Source organism: Tachysurus fulvidraco, chromosome 13, assembly GCF_022655615.1.
Source record: "Tachysurus fulvidraco isolate hzauxx_2018 chromosome 13, HZAU_PFXX_2.0, whole genome shotgun sequence".
Lineage (NCBI taxonomy): Eukaryota > Metazoa > Chordata > Actinopteri > Siluriformes > Bagridae > Tachysurus > Tachysurus fulvidraco.
In genome coordinates, this window is record NC_062530.1 from 5,217,756 (window position 1) to 5,236,271 (window position 18,516).

The following is an 18,516-nucleotide window of genomic DNA, read 5'->3' on the forward strand; positions in this document are numbered from 1 at the left end:
TTGAGAGGAACCAAACAATGTAAATGTAAATAATTTCTACAACAGTTTATAATAGTGCAACCGAGAGCTCCTGAGGAACTAATGGTTCAGCGCAAACTCTGAGTTCAGCTCAGACCCGATTGCTGATAAACACCAGACCATATGAACATATGTGTTCCTTCTGCTAACTGTTCATACAAACTTGGAAGGACGCAATTATACAGGTCTTTATATGCTGTGGCTTTACAGAATAATATCATAAACCTGTTCCAGCATTAGGAAGATCTTGAGTGTCCTACATAAAGCCTTGACCTCAACCCTAATGAATGTTTTGTGATAAAACTGAACGACTTCACCCCAGACCTCATCATCATCATCATCATCATCATCATCATCATCATCATCATCATCATCATCATCATCATCCCAACATCAGTGCTTAATCTCACTAATGCTCTTGTCACTGAGTGATCACAAATCCCCACAGCTACCCCATACAACCTTCCCAGACAAGTGGAGCTTATTATAACAGTAAAAGAGGACTAAATCTGGTATAGGATGCTCAAAAACCACATATCATTCACATGACTGTTCAGACATTGCTGGAAGGCAATGCATAAATCCTACTTGATCCTCAAATTGACCTAATGAGGAAGTGAATGTTCTGAATTACTGAATGTTCATTCATTCATTTTTTACCGCTTATCCAAACTACTCGGGTCACGGGGAGCCCGTGCCTATCTCAGGCGTCATCGGGCATCAAGGCAGGATACACCCTGGACAGAGTGCCAACCCATTGCAGGGCACACACACACACTCTCATTGAATGTAAGGTTGCAAGTTCAAATCTCAATCTCAATCTCCATTGCTAAACCCTTAACCCTTAGCTTGACCTCAATTCACTTTTTGCTTCATAAAAGAAAGTAATACTGATTTAAATCTTTATAGCAGTAGTGTATTAGGCAATGGGACAAAATCTCCACTATGTCACCTTGAGGCCATTTTATGCACAATCATTTTGGAAAAAAAAAAAAAAGCATATTCTATTAATGCAAATTTGACAATAGTATCAAAGATGTTCATCATCCAAGGTGTTTATGTGTAAAAACCTTGACATGTCACTGGGATTATATGACCAATGATAGATAAAATAGTGGATGTGAATGGTGGACATCTTGCCTGGTCCATATCTTTTCCTCTTTCTATGGCCCAGTGCATCTGTGTCCATCCGTTCTTCCTCTCCCAGGTTTAATCCCCGTACTCTTCAGTGCAGAAACGGACAGAGACAGCCGTGCTGATGCCTATTAGAACAGGCCACAATCCTGGTGGAGGAAAAAAAAAATCATGTCATTTCAAAAAGATTACTTTTTTAAGCCCCTCTGCTTTTTTTTTCACCCCCACATCCCAAGTTGAAGCCTTTGGTTCTCCTCCTTCCCCTGTTGACCTGGATTCCCTTTAAAATGCGTTGCTTGCAAGATCTTGTCTCATGCATTTGTAATTTTTGCAAAGGCCCCAGCAGTTCCAAATGAGGGCAGGGTGTTTTCTTCCATCATTTGCATAGCTAATCTCTTATTTACATTCATCAATGAGTCCATTAATTAGGTCAACGATCAAAGCCGGATCGCTCTATCGCTGAGAAGAAGAGAGGTACAGTCAGTCTTGTGGCTTTCTGACGAGCTGTAGCGTATCAAGAGATAAAACAGAAAAAAGATGTGAGAGTGGGGGTTGGTTGGGGGATTCGGATGCAGATCTAGCACATCTTTTTTTTTTTTTTTTTTTAAATAGATGATGCTGAGGACATGTTCGGTACTCTTATGTATCTCTGGAACACTGTTATTAAAATAGTGGAGATAGATAGGAAAGGGAGCGTCTCTGGATCAGATCCCGACTTTAATACGCATCACCTCTGCCATCTACTGGCTGGAATATTGAGAACACATTAAAAAAAATGATATGCATAAAAGTTTTATTGCTAATATTAGATAGTAGGTAATGCAAGCCCGATGTCAAGGCTAAGAAATATCAAGTATACACTATCTTACTTTAGCTCTTCAGACATACGCAAGTCATCAGAGGAGGAACGAAAGAGGAAAATTATAAAGCAAACTGCTGACTTTGGCAAATGATTTTCTGCCCTACTGGAAAAAAAAGTGGGCGCAATTTGATAGGCATGAGCGCGTTTAAAAAATGACTGTGCCTCACTTTAATTGTATCCACTGAAGTGGTTTGTGCTTCATTAAGTGTTTCATTATTTTGACTGCGTGGCACTTTCACCTCAAAGCAAAGCGAAGACATCATCCGTTATTCTGCCTGTGGTTGCACAAAGTGCTCAGTTCTAAATGATTGTAATGATCCTCAAAGCAAACAGTGCTCATGATTAAAATGCTTCCACTCGCATGCACATGAAGAGCAAAAAGCTGTTAACCTTAAACAGCGAAAAACTAGAACATTCCCAAGAGCTGTTTGGTTTTGTTTTCTTAATTACATATAGCCTGAACACTAGCAGACGCAGGTCCGGAGGGAATGAATAAAAGGCGTAGTGGTCTGTACAGTCTGCGACGGATGAAGGTGGCTGTGCACTTTTCTCTTTTCTGCCGCGGTAATGTCAGGTCATCTACAATGGTGCTAAGAAAATAATGGATAGGAGTGTATGCAATCTCATGCAATCCGTTAAGTTGGTCTGGAACTTGCAACAGATTGGTCATATGGTTCAATACCAGTATTTTTGTCCATCATCACATGATCTGTTCAATCAAAAACATGAGAAATACAGTAGAGTGGCCATTTATAGCTGCTATAATATAAAGGATAACAGGAAGGAAAAGAGAAGGGGGGGGAGCATGGAGGAGGAGGGAGAAGAAGGGCGCGCGCGCGCGCGCGCGCGCGCGCGCGCGCGCGCGCGCGCGCCGCCGCGCGCGCCACACACACACCACACCACCACCGGCGCGCGGGCGCGCGCGCGGGCTCGAGCAGCACGCGCGCACCCGCGCGACGCGCGCGCTCGCCCCGCGCGCGCGCCGCGCGCGCGCGCGGCGCGCGCGCGCGCGCGCCGGCGCGCGCGCGCGCAGACACAGGCGCTCTCGCGGGCCCACGCGCGCGCACACACACCACAGCTGCGCGAGCTCACCTTCTCCCTCTCGGTCTCTTCCCTCTCTTCACCCTCTGCTCTTCTTTCCTCCACACCGCCTCTCTTCACCCGGCGCTCCGGCTTATCCCGCTCCCGCGCTCTCTCTCTCTCTCTCTTCTCTCTCTCCTCTCAACCACACCCCTCTCTGTTCTCTCTCTATACACACACACACGCGCGCGCGCGCGCGCGCTGGCGCGCGCCCGCGCGCGCAGCAGGGCCGCGCGCGCGAGCGCGCGCAACCGGCGCGCGCGCGCGCGCGCGCGCGCGCGCCGCGCGCGCGCTAGCGCGCGCAAACACACACACACGCGAGCGCACCCGAGCGCGCGCGCGCGCGCGCAGCGCGCGCGCGCGCGCGCGCACACACACACACACACACACACACACACTGACACACACACACGCACACACACACACACACACAGCGCGAGCGCGCACACACACACCACCGGCCTCCGCATCTCTCGCGGGCGCGCTGCACGCGTCTCACCACGCTACGCGTAGCTCACGCGCGCCGCGCTCTGCAGTGCTCGCACCCGCGCGCCCTCGCATGTCTCGCGCGTCTCGGTCTGCTGGCGCTCTCGCTATCGCGGCACCGCTCGCGCTGCAGACACAGGCGCGCGCGCGGGCACGCTTGTCGCGCACCACACACACACACACGCGCAGCAGCGCTGACACGCGCGTTTCGAGCGCGCGCGCGCACCCGCGCGCGTACGCACCGCGCGTCGCTCGCGCGCGCGCGCGCTGCGCGCGCGCTCGTAGCGCGCGCTGCGACGCAGCGCGCGCGCGCACACGAAAAACGCGCGCGGGCGCGCGACGACAGACCACACACACACGCGCGCGCGCACCCGCGCGGGCGCGCGCACGCGCGCCAGACTTTACGGCGCTGCGCGCGCGCGCGCGCGTCGCGCGTCGCTGCGCGCACACACACAATACAATTGACACGCGCACGCCTACGCGCGCGACGCGCGTCGCGCGCGCGCGCGGCGTCGCGCGCGCGGGCGGCGCGCGCGCGCGCGCGCGCATCGCGCACCCACACACTCACGCGCGCGCGGCGCGCGCGCGCAGACAAAACACACGCGCGCGCGCACAGCGGCGAGCGCGCGCGCGCTGCGCGCGCGCGCACGCGCGCGAGCGCGCGAGCACTGCACACACACATTCACACGCGCACAGCGCCACGCGCGCCCGCAACACACGTGCGACGTCGAGCGCGTCGGAGCCAGCGTTTAGTAACTCGTACCCGAGCAGTCGCGCTAGAGCGCTCTCGCGCGATCGTTAGTCCTCGCGCTCTCTCGCGCGCGCACCTACACAGTACATGCGACAACGCCTCACTCACCCTCTCTCTCTCTCTCTCTCTCTCTCTCTCTCTCTCTCTCTCTCTCTCGATAAAAATGTAGCTTGTTATTTTACCGAAAAAGCATAAAGCATAAAATCTTGAATACTTTCCCGTGCTACGAGGCTTTATGCACCGTGTCTCTTGCAAACTGCTGACAGCCGAGACATTTTTTTTTATGATTCATCGATGATAAAAATACTAAAGGTCCAAAAGAAAAGTCGACTACAATAAGTCTAGGTTTTTCCATTTCATTCACATGTATTGATCATGATCACAGCAAAATACTTACAGCCTTCACCGGGAGGAGTTTAAATGAAGAATCTTGTGCTTTCGGTAGTTTTTCCGTAAAAATCAAGATCAACTTGAAAAGGAACTTATATAAATCTGTTGTGTATTCTAAATGCACCATGTCATTCCCTGTTTATGAGCTGTTCCTATTGTTGGAACATATTAGTAAGTAAAAGAAGGACATATGAATTTGAAAAAAAAAAAAACTTTTAGGTGACATTGCGTTCTATCACTTAGCTACTTCTTCCATTGCACAACTGAAGAAGTAAACACTGCCAGATTGAAGCTATTTGAGAAAGATTTGCTTTTTAGGTAGTACGTTTGACCATAGCAGTAGAACAGAGCAAGGGCCTGAGCTCTGAGGCTAAAAGACTCTGCCTTTGGCTTCACATTGAAAATTCCCCCGATAAATCAACTTCGTCCTGCTGAAAGTTTTATGTGCAAAAATGCTCACAAGCACACACACAGTAACCTTGCCCAAGAGAAAACTAAAGAACAGAGTCACTGTTTCAGGCTTTCACACATACACCTGTTTTTTTTTTTTATTCAAAGGTAAATTATTGACAGAAGGTCTATTTTTTTCAGTCTGGCATTTAATCCTTAGCTGGATGTAATTAGAAGTAGAATACGACTAATATGTAAGGAATAACACACTCCAGATTGGGCTGTTATTCTAAAATAATGGCTCCCCGGGAGTGTGTGTGTGTGATGCGGCACAATGTGGAAGTTGAGTGCCACAACACCTCTTGAATCGCAGTCTGTTGTTTTATACATTCCACTATGATTTGCCAATGATTACAGCGTTTAATTTATTAATGAGCCACACCTTATGCATTGTAACGGTTTATAGTTCGATTTAATGTTGGGATTCTTCCGAGAAGCAGCCAAATTCTATACAATTCTCTCTAGCAATATAAAAGTCATTCCCTCATCAGCCATTCTCTCTCTCTCTCTCTCTCTCTCTCTCTCTCTCTCTCTCTCTCTCTCTCTCTCTCTCTCTCTCTCTCTCTCTCATGCTCTCTCGTTCTCTCTCTATTTACCTACAAACTGGAAAGCTCTATCCTTGAGACTTTTCGGATCCGACACACTCCGCAAAGCACTGTGAATGTTTCAAAGCATGTTCAATTCAATTCCATCATAAATGTTATTAAATAGATGTCTCCTAAAATCTTCACTACAAGTTCTGTCTAGGTTATTGAAGATTATATAGATTATATGAAGTGTCCACTGTACCATAGGTCCCTGTGTATGGGTTGTTACTATAGAAACAATAACGTATCAGAACAAGCATGTTAATAATAACCTAGCGTTTATATTATATAGCTAGAACTACAAACCGATTATTAATCGATTACAGCACGTGAAAACCTGAAGTGTTTTATTCCAATTACACCACACCGGTATTGAATTTAGTAATTAATAAACAAATTAGTTCCGGTTGTCACTCAGGTTATAGTAAACAGTCATCACCAGCCTCTCTTTCTCTCTCCACTTTGACGATAAAAGAATAACAAGTAGCTTGTCATGTACTGTAGTTGAGAACTAAACTAAATGCAATGGAAAAATGACTGACAAATTCTGTACAAAGCGCTGACACTGGAGACTCCTTCCGTAGTTCTTAAATAGACATCTCTTTGCAGAAAGCTTCACTCCTTACGAAGAAGCTTGAATCGTTAAAATATAGTGCAGTGTTATATCCGTTGATCATTAGGCTTAGATTATGTGGAGTCTCCAATCTGCAAGTAAATGAGTACGGTATGAGCTGTTACTATAGAAACACATACATGGAAATAGAATGAAGAAAATAAATAAAATAGAAATCAGTCGAATTGCAGTCAACACTGATATCAGAGCATTCGTTCAACATGAGAGAGAGAGACAGAGAGAGAGAGAGAGAGAAAGAGAGAGAGAGAGAGAGAGATGTATCATTTTATATAGCAATCACTGATAGATCTGCCAGTGTTGAGCGGCTCAGAAGAAGAAGTAGAAGCAGAGGACACATATTTGAAGGACCTTTTAAGTGATGTTCTCAGAGCAAGAGAGAGAGTGTACAAAGTGCATATAGAAAGACATTACACTGCTCTTTGATTATAAAAAGCATATAAAAGAAGGAAAACATCATCATGAGCAATATGTTCATACTGGTTTAATATCTTCAACCTTGTGCGAAATGTTTTACTCCATATTTCAAACGCCGGACACTTAGGATCTGCTCCAGGGAGAGTTCTCTGCCCCTGTGTACGATAAGCAGTTGAATGTATGGATGGATTTTAAATACCTGCCACTTGAATTGGTATCCATTGCAAAAAAGTAGGGCATAAAACTCTAGTGATAAATGTAGTATAAGAGATTTTAAAGGCCACATAATACCTGGAGAACTATACACAGCCCAAGCTCCAGATCTATCTGTCGACCATAAGAACCGTAAGATGGCAACGTTACCCACAGTACCACTGTTCCACCTCTTATATTGATGAATGTTTATTACTATATTCAATGTTATTTTAAAAATCAGAGGTTAAAATCTAATATCTATCAAGAGGTCAATGATGAAACTAAGGACGTTGAGCATTGCATTATTTCACAAGGTTTTATAGACAACATAACAATTATATGTGGGACACTCATATAAAGACAGATCAATATCTGCGTTTGTGATTTATATATATATATTTTCATTTGTTTTTTAATTGTAACCCTCTATGGAGTTCAGGCTGCATTTCCTCTGAATACAAACCATGCAGAGTAGAAAATCGGTAACCTTTTCGAACTTTACGAAGCAATCGATGAACCGACGTACTGTACATGGCTTCATTCATTTTTTTTTTTTTCTAGAGGACCTTATGTAGCACTGTAGGAGTTAATTCAACACTATGAGACATATATATTAATGCTTTTTTTTTTTTTGGATTAATTCAACACTGTAGGTATTCATTTAACACCACATACATTTTTGTCTGGGAGCTGACTTCGTGTTCTTCACTACAAGGATGAATTACGATTATTTATTCTGACAGATTTACTGTATCATCCTTTTTCCCTTGCACAGGAAAAGTGACAAGTGCAACTGTGATTAATTTCAGAACCGTTCAATGCAAAACTCTGACCAAGGCTAAACTGAATGGAAGTTTTTTTGTGAGACATGGTACAGTTGCAAGTTTATGAAGTATTAATTAGCTATCAGAATGTTTCTTGATTGGGAGTAATGAACACTAATGTACCACATAAAGGGTTTTACTAAGCTATTGGTGTGAGTTAACATTTAAAAAGAAGCACCATTTGGAGGCTTGTATATAGTTTTGGCATTTACTACAGTAAGACCATTAGAATATGAAAGCCATAGTCTAGACCTTGTTCTTCAATGTTATTTTACTCTTTGCTAGGCTACGCTAACATTTCCCCTAGGAAGTAAGTGTTAGTTTCGTAGCTCTCTAGTTACTGAGTGTGTAAATATGAGCATGTACAGTCCCATCCACAGCGTATTCCGGTCTTGAACTTCGTATTCCCTTGATAAGTTTTGGATCCAACATGCCCTGACCAGAATAAAAATGGCTGCTGAACATGAATGAATAGAAGAGACGAGCGATATGCCTGAGCCGACAATAAAAAATATTAACTAGTAGAAGAAGAACCTTTGATTTATTGGTCATATATACATTACGGCACTGTGAAATCAGAGCATTCATTCAACATGAGAGAGAGAGAGAGAGAGAGAGAGAGAGAGAGAGAGAGAGAGAGAGAGAGAGAGAGAGAGAGAGAGAGAGAGAGAGAGAGAGAGAGAGAGAGAGATTTACAAATCCCAGCTTGTAAGGACGTTGGGGTCAGAGTACAGGGTTAGTGTCACGTTTGCAGACATACGCCGCCGATGGCGGGGTTCAAGCCCGGATCTCCACAGTAGGCAATCAGTCCAAAATGCAGGATAGCAGTGCGTACACAGTTTTATTAACAAAAACAGCAACGAAACAAGATGTCTAACGTTACATAAACATGACCATAACATAGAAACCTTAAACAATAAACACAACATGACTTAAATTCGGAAACAGCTCGTAGGTAACAGAAACAATATTAACGTCAACATACAACCCCAAAGACAACCCCAAAGACACCAAAAGAGGGATATATATGACAAGTTATCAAGGGGAACAAGGAACAGATGACATGGCAGAAACATTAAGTAGGTAAATTCATAGCCCCGCCCACATAGCAACAATAATGCGGGCGATAAAGAAACACCTGCGCCGCCCCCCTGGTGGTCTGAAAAGGAACAGTATGAGTTCCTGACAGTTAGACATGAGACAGCTTTCCTGGAGCAGAGAGGGATAAGTTCTTTGCTCAGGGACGCAACAGTGGCAGCTTGGCAGAGCTGGGGCTTGAACTCCAAACTACTGAAACACAATTCTAACAAATCTCTATATTAGGGTAACATTGGGCTACATTGTGTGATTAAAACCCTTTTGCTAGTAACTTATTGTTAAACTTTGGTTTTAATCTTGCTAAATAATTGCTAGCCTTGTTAGTTAGCTTGCTCTTGAACACGGCACTCAACATAACCAAGTTAGCCAAGTTAGTTAGCACATGATATTCTAATGGATTTCATTTTATGCTGCATGTTTATCCTGCTATTACTTCGCTGTGTTACTAGCTGGTAGGAATCTTTATTAGCATTAACGCTAGCAGTCTGTTTCTTATCTGGTTCTTTGCAGCTTCTAGAAAATGTTGATTTATTGCACAAATTTTATTAATTTATTTTATTTACAATTTTAAATCCCCATTGATGTTTTCCTCTTTTATATATTATATAGCTCATAAAAATACCCTGTGTTGATTTCCAGATGTAGGAGTTTCTTTAATCAGCACATAAAATAATAAAATGTAATAAACGTGGAGTTTTTATGAGTCTTAACTCTCGCTTCAGGAACTCTTGGAAACTTGGAATCCTTCAGAAGAATTTTCTTTGCTTTAAAAGTTATTTCTCAGGTGTTATGGTGAAACGCTGCACAGTAAAATGTAGCCTCACTGTCCACTTTAATAGAAACACCTGCTCATTTATGCGGTTATGTAATCATTCTGTTATGCGGCAGGAGCTCAACACATAAAATACTGCAGATTTAGATCAAGAGCTTCGGTTAACGTTAACATCAAACATAAGAATCAGGAAAAATGTGTTCACTGTGAGTTTAACCATGGTACGATTGCTGGTACCAGATGGGCTAGATTGAGTATTTCAATATCTCAGTATCTCAGGCATCATCGGGCATCGAGGCAGGATACACCCTGGACGGAGTGCCAACCCATCACAGGGCACACACACACACTCATTCACTCACACACACACACACACTATGGACAATTTTCCAGAGTTGCCAATCAACCTACCATGCATGTCTTTGGACCGGGGGGAGGAAACCGGAGCACCCGGAGGAAACCCCCGAGGCACGGGGAGAACATGCAAACTCCACACACACAAGGCGGAGGCGGGAATCGAACCCCCAACCCTGGAGGTGTGAGGTGAATGCGCAAACCACTAAGCCATCGTGCCCCCTATGCTAAAAAAGATTAAAAACAAAAAAAGACCTGTTTTTTCAGTCTTAGTTTAGGTGAGCAATGATACAGTCAACTTGCGCTTCACTAGTGAAATCTGATGTAGGTTTTTCCTTTAGTAGATGATCTACCTCAATGGTTGATGTGTTGAGTTTTGGTTGATGAGTTTTCCGATGTGCTTTTCTGCTCAACATGGTTGTAAATGATATTTAAATGCGATACTGTAGACTTACTCTCAGCTTCAACCTTATCTAATATGACACAATACCAAAGCTTTTCACACCAGCAAGTCTAGCCAAGAGTTTTGTTTGCACTCATTTCAGGTTCAGAATCTATTTGTTATATATTACACAGATACAGTCGCTGAGGCATTACGGGTTACGCACATAACTTTTCATACGTGTAGTAATATAGTGGAATAAACTTGGTGTAATGCGAGACTACTGCGGACTTGTGACTCCAGAGACAATTCTCAGACGTATGATACTTAATCAGATGTTTTCTTTGTTTCAATGTGCTGTCTAGAGATTCTGTTAATATCATGATTATGCTTGGACATCCTCTGCCCGTGCACTAGGGGGCGATCCAGCAGTGTGTGTTTGTGTATCGTGTTATATGTTTTTATTTGTTTCATCTTCACGTGTCTTTGCCCTGCCCTAGCCTCAATACCTTACCTCTCTGTACACCTGTCTTTTATGGGGTTGTGGTAGCCTAGTGGCTAAAGTGTTGAACTATTGATTGGAAAGTTGTAAGTTTGAATCCCATCGCCATAAAGCTGCTACTGTTGGGCCCCTGAGCAAGGCCCTTAACCCTTAATTTCTCAATGGTATAATGTAACTGTAAGTTGTCTTCGTCCATGGTTTCGGTTTTCTGCTTCTACTGTAGCTTTTGTATTTAGTTTCCTTGTTCTGTATTTCCTTTTCATTTCCTATCTTGTTATGTTCCTGCCCGGTTTTTCCTGTGTCTCCTGTTCTTGTGAATAAATCGTGTCCATTTTGCCATCACTTCATAGAGTTTTGTTGTTTTTTTTACCCTGAGAATCACCTCCTTCGTGGACATTTCAAGCCTGTGGTCTTGAATTGTATTAAAAATTGTATGTATAAATTGAGTCACTGAATATACAAAATAAAAAATAAATAAATAAATAATAAATATGAATCAGAAAACAAAAGGTTGTTTTTTTTTATATATATGAAAGATATAAGGCATAAGGCTTCATAAGGCTCATTTCTGATTTTCTCTATTAGTCGTACTTGTTTTGAGTGGATTACGGTAAACGAACGATGCTTTGCACAAAAAGCCAAGCAACGGTCACGACATTGTCTATTTCTTCTAATCTACGGATGCATGCTGTGTTAAGTAATGTGGCTACACGTTTTTTTGTTTGTTTTGTTATTTCGGTCGAGGCGGCACAGCGATAAGATCTGTTGTTTAGCGGCGCCGGGCCTTGGGCCTCTCGGGTCTGCGGGAGTAAATAGGGCTGCAGATGACAGAGATGAACTTCACTGTAATAAGTAAACACATCCGAGAGCTTGGTGATTTATGACTCGGGCCTTAGTCACATTTCAGCCGCAGCAGGCAGCAAAAGAGAGAGAGAGAGAGAGATCATGAGTGCATCGCATGCTCTTTATCTATCTCGATCTCTCTATTGCTTAACCTTTTTTGCCCTCCTCTTTCCCTTCCTTTCTTTATCACTTCTTTTTTCGTTGTTCACACTTCTGAAGTATCTCTCCTTTCTTATTGCCTTAAGCTGTTCTGAGAATGGGTGTCTCACTATCTCTTCACTCTGGTTTAATTTATTTGTTTCTCTGTTGTTGTTTTTTCTTCTTCTTTTACTTCCTTCTTTTATCTCCTTGTCCCCCCACAACGCCGCTGGCTGTGTACGAGGACGCAGTCTCGTCTATGAGCGTGTCATGTCGCTATCCATCCCTTCTCCCTGTGGCTCTCTTCTCTTTTTCATTTACCTTTTGCAGCTTCTTCATCTATCGCTCACCTCTCTTTTTTTCTTCATGAGTCATTCTTCTCTTTCCAGGACGAGAACTGAATCCAGAGTGTGTAAAGGGCATGAGTGAGTGTGTTATCAGGTCTAGAATGTGCCTTCCTTCATATCCAAGAGAGCTGTATGTGTGAATAGAGAGGGGTATTAAGGATGCTGGAATAAAACGCGTGAAAAATAATGTCCTTTGCTGAATTATCGCTCTTTCCTGCACTCTCTCTCTCTCTCTCTCTCACACACACACACACACACACACACACACACACACACACACACACACACACACACACACACACACACACACACACACACTTAGTTAAAGGATACTTTGTAGAATCGAGTGGAATTTTAAGTGCAAAAGAGTTATTTCTAATAACCCAAGCAGAGTGCTGCACATACACACACACACACACACACACACACACACACACACACACACACACACACACACACACACACACACACACACACACACACACACACGCTGCAAAATCATTACTGCTTCGGTTTTCAGGAATTGTAATTTGAACCAATTTCGATGAAACACAGACCAATAAAAAACACACCATTGTAAAAGTTAAATAGACCTCTTTTTTTGTATGAAGTCCATTCAGACTTTTACAAACCCTTTCGTAAACAAACTGATGCAAGTCGTGTAAATGCATCGAGCTGTGACTGTATAGTTCCACTGCTGGAACTGCGCTCCAGATTAAAAGACAGCTCAGCATATGGCAATGATTTATGACTCGACTTTTCAGATAACGCAAAAGAAAAATGGAGAACCGGAGGTTTTTTTTTTTTTTTTTTTATGGCAATAGAAAGTGTTCTAGGTGTTCCTGCCACATCACCACGTCAGGGATGCGTCGTTCCAAAGCTATCTGCACCGTAAGGAGAAAAGTAACATTAGAAAAAAAATAAAAGACAGGCAAGCATATGGTCCTAATTAATCTGCCGGTTCGTCAACTAATTCGCAGCATGTCTGTGAACATGGCTCATGTGAGACAGAAGGCCTAGGCGCAGGAGACTCATCGAAGAGTTAATTAACATGCAGAGGCTGGCTTTTTTACAGCACCGTAGCATCATGCTAATCTCCGTTTACTGTCCATATAGTTTTATTTTCTGAAGGAACAACCGCAGAGTAAGCATCTTCTGTACATTTGTTTATGAGGAGACACTAAGCCTTTTGTTCACGAGAGTCAATCCAAAACATTAGCAAACATTTTTCATAGCAAATGTCGAATTGTTAAAAGTTCCCAGATTCTTATACTTTAAAAAATTAGTTTAAAAATATTTATGTAAATAAATAATATTGGGGGGGGGGGGGCACGGTGGCTTAGTGGTTAGCACGTTCGCTTAACACAGGGTCGGGGTTCGATTCCCACCTCCACTTTGTGTGTGTGGAGTTCTCCCCGTGCCTCGGGGGTTTCCTCCGGGTACTCCGGTTTCCTCCCCCGGTCCAAAGACATGCATGGTAGGTTGATCCGCATCTCTGGAAAATTGTCTGTAGTGTGTGAGTGTGTGAGTGAATGAGAGTGTGTGTGCCCTGCGATGGGTTGGCACTCCGTCCAGGGTGTATCCTGCCTTGATGCCCGATGACGCCTGAGATAGACACAGGCTCCCCGTGACCCGAGAAGTTTGGATAAGCGATATAGGTTTAATGTCTTTACTTTGTAATAATGGACAAAAAATGGAATTTGTCCATAACACAGACTTCCTTATCCAAATTAATCTATTCAAACCGCTGCTCATGCTGCGCCACACGATGACACATGTTACATACACACACGGACGACAGTGTTACATGGCTCTCTGCCCTTTTCTGCATACATCAGATAACAGACACCAACAACTGGGTAGTGTCACTGTGATTGACAGGACAAAGTATGGAATTCATTCCAGCAGGACAGCATGGCTTCTTTGGCTCTTGTCCATGGATGCAAACTCACAAATTTGCCCATGACAAAATGTCAAATATATGGACAATGTAACGTTACCCTTCATTTAATTTAGAGATCATATGTCTTTCATGTTAATAAAACTTGGCTTTATTAGACGTTTCGTATAAAAATAAACCTATTTTTTCATGGCATGCTTATAGAAATCCTACAAAATACAATATCCATGCTATTTGAAGTCTGTAGTTTTTGTTAAAGGTTTGTGGTAAATAAAGATGTTTCTAAATATTTACAGAAATCTTTAAGTTCTAAAAATGGTGTCACTGGTGAAAATTGACCCCCATCCAGAAAAGCATGTTAGAGGATAGAGAATACAAATACTGTATATGTTGAGAGTGAGGCTAGGAACCAAGAGGAGGCAACACTAGATGGCGACACTGCGTGTGTGTTATAACAGGGGCAATCATTCCAAGAGTTTGATTTAATAAGCCATAACCATTTTGTATCATATTTACACATAGTGTGTAGGTTGGTGTGTGTGTGTGTGTGTGTGTGTGTGTGTGTGTGTGTGTGTGTGTGTGTGTGTGTGTGTGTCAGAAAGAGAGCATAATGCAATGGCATTTGCTGGTTCTTGTATCTCTATAGTGCTTCAAATCTCAGTATCTGCATCTGTATTTAGATTAAACCCTAAAGTGGGCGTGGTCTTAATCTTGAAGTGGGTGTGGTCTTAAACATGAATTGTGTGTGTGTGTGTGTGTGTGTGTGTGTGTGACCTCTTCAACTGCGCAAACACTGGAAAGTGTTTGAAAAATCCAAGGTAGGTCAGCACAGGGATGTGAATTCTAGCTCTGTCAGATCTTCAGCCTCAGCTACAACCCTTGAGTGCATAACTATTTTTATTCATTATTTTTGTTTGTACCTGAATATTAAAAAAATAGGCTAAATTAAAATACACTCTCCAGGCATATAATAAGGATGAAGGAATGTTTGTTCCATTAGTCTTATTCATGCATACATGGTGAAGATCCATGTCCCAGCAAATAAATAAATAAATGAATAAATGAATGAATGAATGAATAAACAAACAAACAAACAAACAAACAAACAAACAAATAAATAGGTGGGCACGGTGGCTTAGTGGTTAGCACGTTCACCTCACACCTTCAGGGTTGGGGGTTCGATTCCCGCCTCCGCCTTGTGTGTGTGGAGTTTGCATGTTCTCCCCGTGCCTCGGGGGTTTCCTCCGGGTACTCCGGTTTCCTCATCCAGGGTGTATCCTGCCTTGATGCCCCGATGACGCCTGAGATAGGCACAGGCTCCCCGTAACCCGAGAAGTTCGGATAAGCGGTAGAAAATGAATGAATGAATGAATAAATAAATAAACACTACAATACGGTGCATTTTACCCATTTCTATGTTTATTTAAAACACACTATCTGTTGAATCAGAATAACATATTCTATCCGGTTACATCCGCTATGTTAAACTGTTGGCTTTTGAGTGCTTGATGTTTCAATGATGTATGAAGCAGCACAAACTTTTACCTTTAAGCGCCCCTGCTCTTTATTCCAACAGCATTCATCTCCCTGGCAGGTGAAACCCTGGTATTACGGGAAGGCAAAGGACAAACACCAATGGGAAAGTGATTCTCAGGAACAGAGCAAACATTTGATGAAGCTCTGCTAGTAATTTGTTGCCACACTACAAGAATAATAGAACCTCATGGATAATGATGTCAGAATCTGCAATGATTAATCCAGACATCCAGGCCATGTAATCAGATAGTTAAGCTTGTTTATGCCAAAACACTGGCTTTTGTCTCTATCTATCTGTCTTTTTTCACATTTCTCTCTCTCTCTCTCTCTCTCTCTCTCTCTCTCTCTCTCTCTCTCTCTCTCTCTCTCTCTCTCTCTCTCTCTCTCTCTCTCCCCTTTTCTATCATAATGAAAGAGATTCATTTCTGTTCTTCTTCTGTCCTGTGACTGCTTTTCTCACTGTGTGTTGGAATGCACTCCATGCACTAGAAAGTAAAGGGGGCCAAAGACAGGATGAGGAAATATTTTCAAATATTTATACATATTTTCAACATGCAACGGAAATTTATTGCCCTTTCAGAGTACATGTATACACTGATATGTATACAAGTGGCAATTCGGCAATAATTTGTTATTGAAAACGTGCAAATTTATGTACAATGTGATTGCACATCGTGTACATTGTTATTAAAAATATATGACCAGGGTCTAATTGTGGAAGTGTCTCAATAATTAAATACATTGATTGTATTGTATATTTGATTGTATATGCTTTTTTAGACACATTATTTCCTTATAGAATTGCAAAAGTGCTCATAACTGGTGGAGCCTTATAAGACTGAATCCTCGAACGTCTACTGTACTGTATATCTCATTTGAATAGGCTCCATTTATGCTTTAAACACTGTCACATTCTACTCTATAACACGTATCTGTACCAGAATCAGTAGGTTCAGGGCAGGTTTGTTCCTGACAACCATATACTGAACTCTACACCACTAGGACCCTGATGACTCACTAATACACTGCCTGTAATCACCTCACTAATAACATGTAATCTTCCTAATTATGTGCATATAACTGTACATTCAGTGCTTCCTCTAATTTACCACCATTTATGTACAATAACTATCTGTACATACACTGTATATTATCTTGGTTACTGTTAAATATACAATCTACATAATGCACACATAATTATATTGTTTAAAACCTATTGTGCTCTATATACAACTAGCACATATCTGCATATCCGTATGTACATACTACTAGCCGGAGCTTTATTAATTTGTTGTACACTTTCCAGCAATGTTTCAAGAGATTCCACAAAATGGTGTGGAAAAACTAAAAACATCCAATGAGCACCAGTTCTGCAGACACAATCGCTTTGTTGATTAAAAAAATAAATAAATAAAATAAAAAGTAAGACCAGAGGTGAATAACCAGGCTGACTTGAGCTTACAGAACGGCTACGTTAATGCAAATAACCACTCTGTTCAACCATGGTAAGCAGAAAAGCATCTCAGAATGCCCACAATTTCAAAACTTGAGGTGGATGGACTACAACAGCTACGAACTAGAATGGAAAAACATTTTTTTTAAAATAATTTACACAATATTAACTAGTTTAAAAGACATTTTTTAACTGACTTGTCCACTGGTATATTGTGGACAACGGAACCCTTACTATAGCCTTTGTTTCATATTACCTTATGTACATATAAACCTTCAAAAAACACAGTAAGAATAATTAAACTAATACTTAACATTCAAGTCACAGATTAGCATTTTAATAACGTTATTAGTATTCATCTGTTCTACTTAATGCCAGAGAATGTGGTCCGGACCCCAAAACATGCTTCTGTTATATTTAGAATCCTTGACATTTTTCTTGGGTTAAAACACATGAGGCTGCTCAAGAGGTTAGACCCAATATATGGCCCAGGCCTCAAGGCCATGGCAGAGGTCTGGAAAACATGACTGCAAAGCAAAAGCCCATAGCAGATAAACCTTCATGGGGTCTAATATGCACCTAAGCTAAGTCCTTTAAATGTCTCTTATGAGCCATACCGAAGCAAATAATAAAGCTCTGGCTAATTTGTGTCTGTGTCCTCGGGTTCATGTCTGGTAATGCAAATCAGCAAGGACATAGTAGGAATTATCATTTCAAGAACAAGCAGAATGTCCAATGCTTTCAACTCCATGCTTTAAATGAGCACTTTAGCAGACTCCAAATAACATTCAAAAATGAGAATAATTGCATATGACCTTTTATTACTTGTCTGGGTGAGTGAAAGGCAGATGACATTTTACTTACAATAATTAATGAGCTACACATTGAATGCAGTATGAGATGACCTGGTAGAGTGAGGAAGAAGCATTCCTGTGGTTCCTTAATCAAATATACTGGCTTTCAGTATACGAGAATGTGGAGGAAAAAAACTTTGAAATTGTTTTGTTTCTTAGTTTTTGGCTTAGATCTTATTTTTTCTGAAATTTTACAATACATTGCTGAACAGAACGGCTACAGAACATCAGGACACTGGGACGTGAGCGGATGTTTATTGAACATTTTTCAGACTTCTCATTTTCTTTCCCTTTTCTTCATCCTGTTATCTTTTCTTCCTGTAGACTACAATGGAATGTCCAGGGGATGTTTTAAAGTCCCAGGCATGAGTAGCATCTTACATAATCTGCCCCCACAGTTAAGATGACTTTCCCGAAAGAGCTATTGCAAAAAAAAAAAAAACATTATAATGTGCTAGTTTCATTTTGATTGTTCCTTCTAGCAATGCAGATGCTTAGTAAGGAGCTTTAAG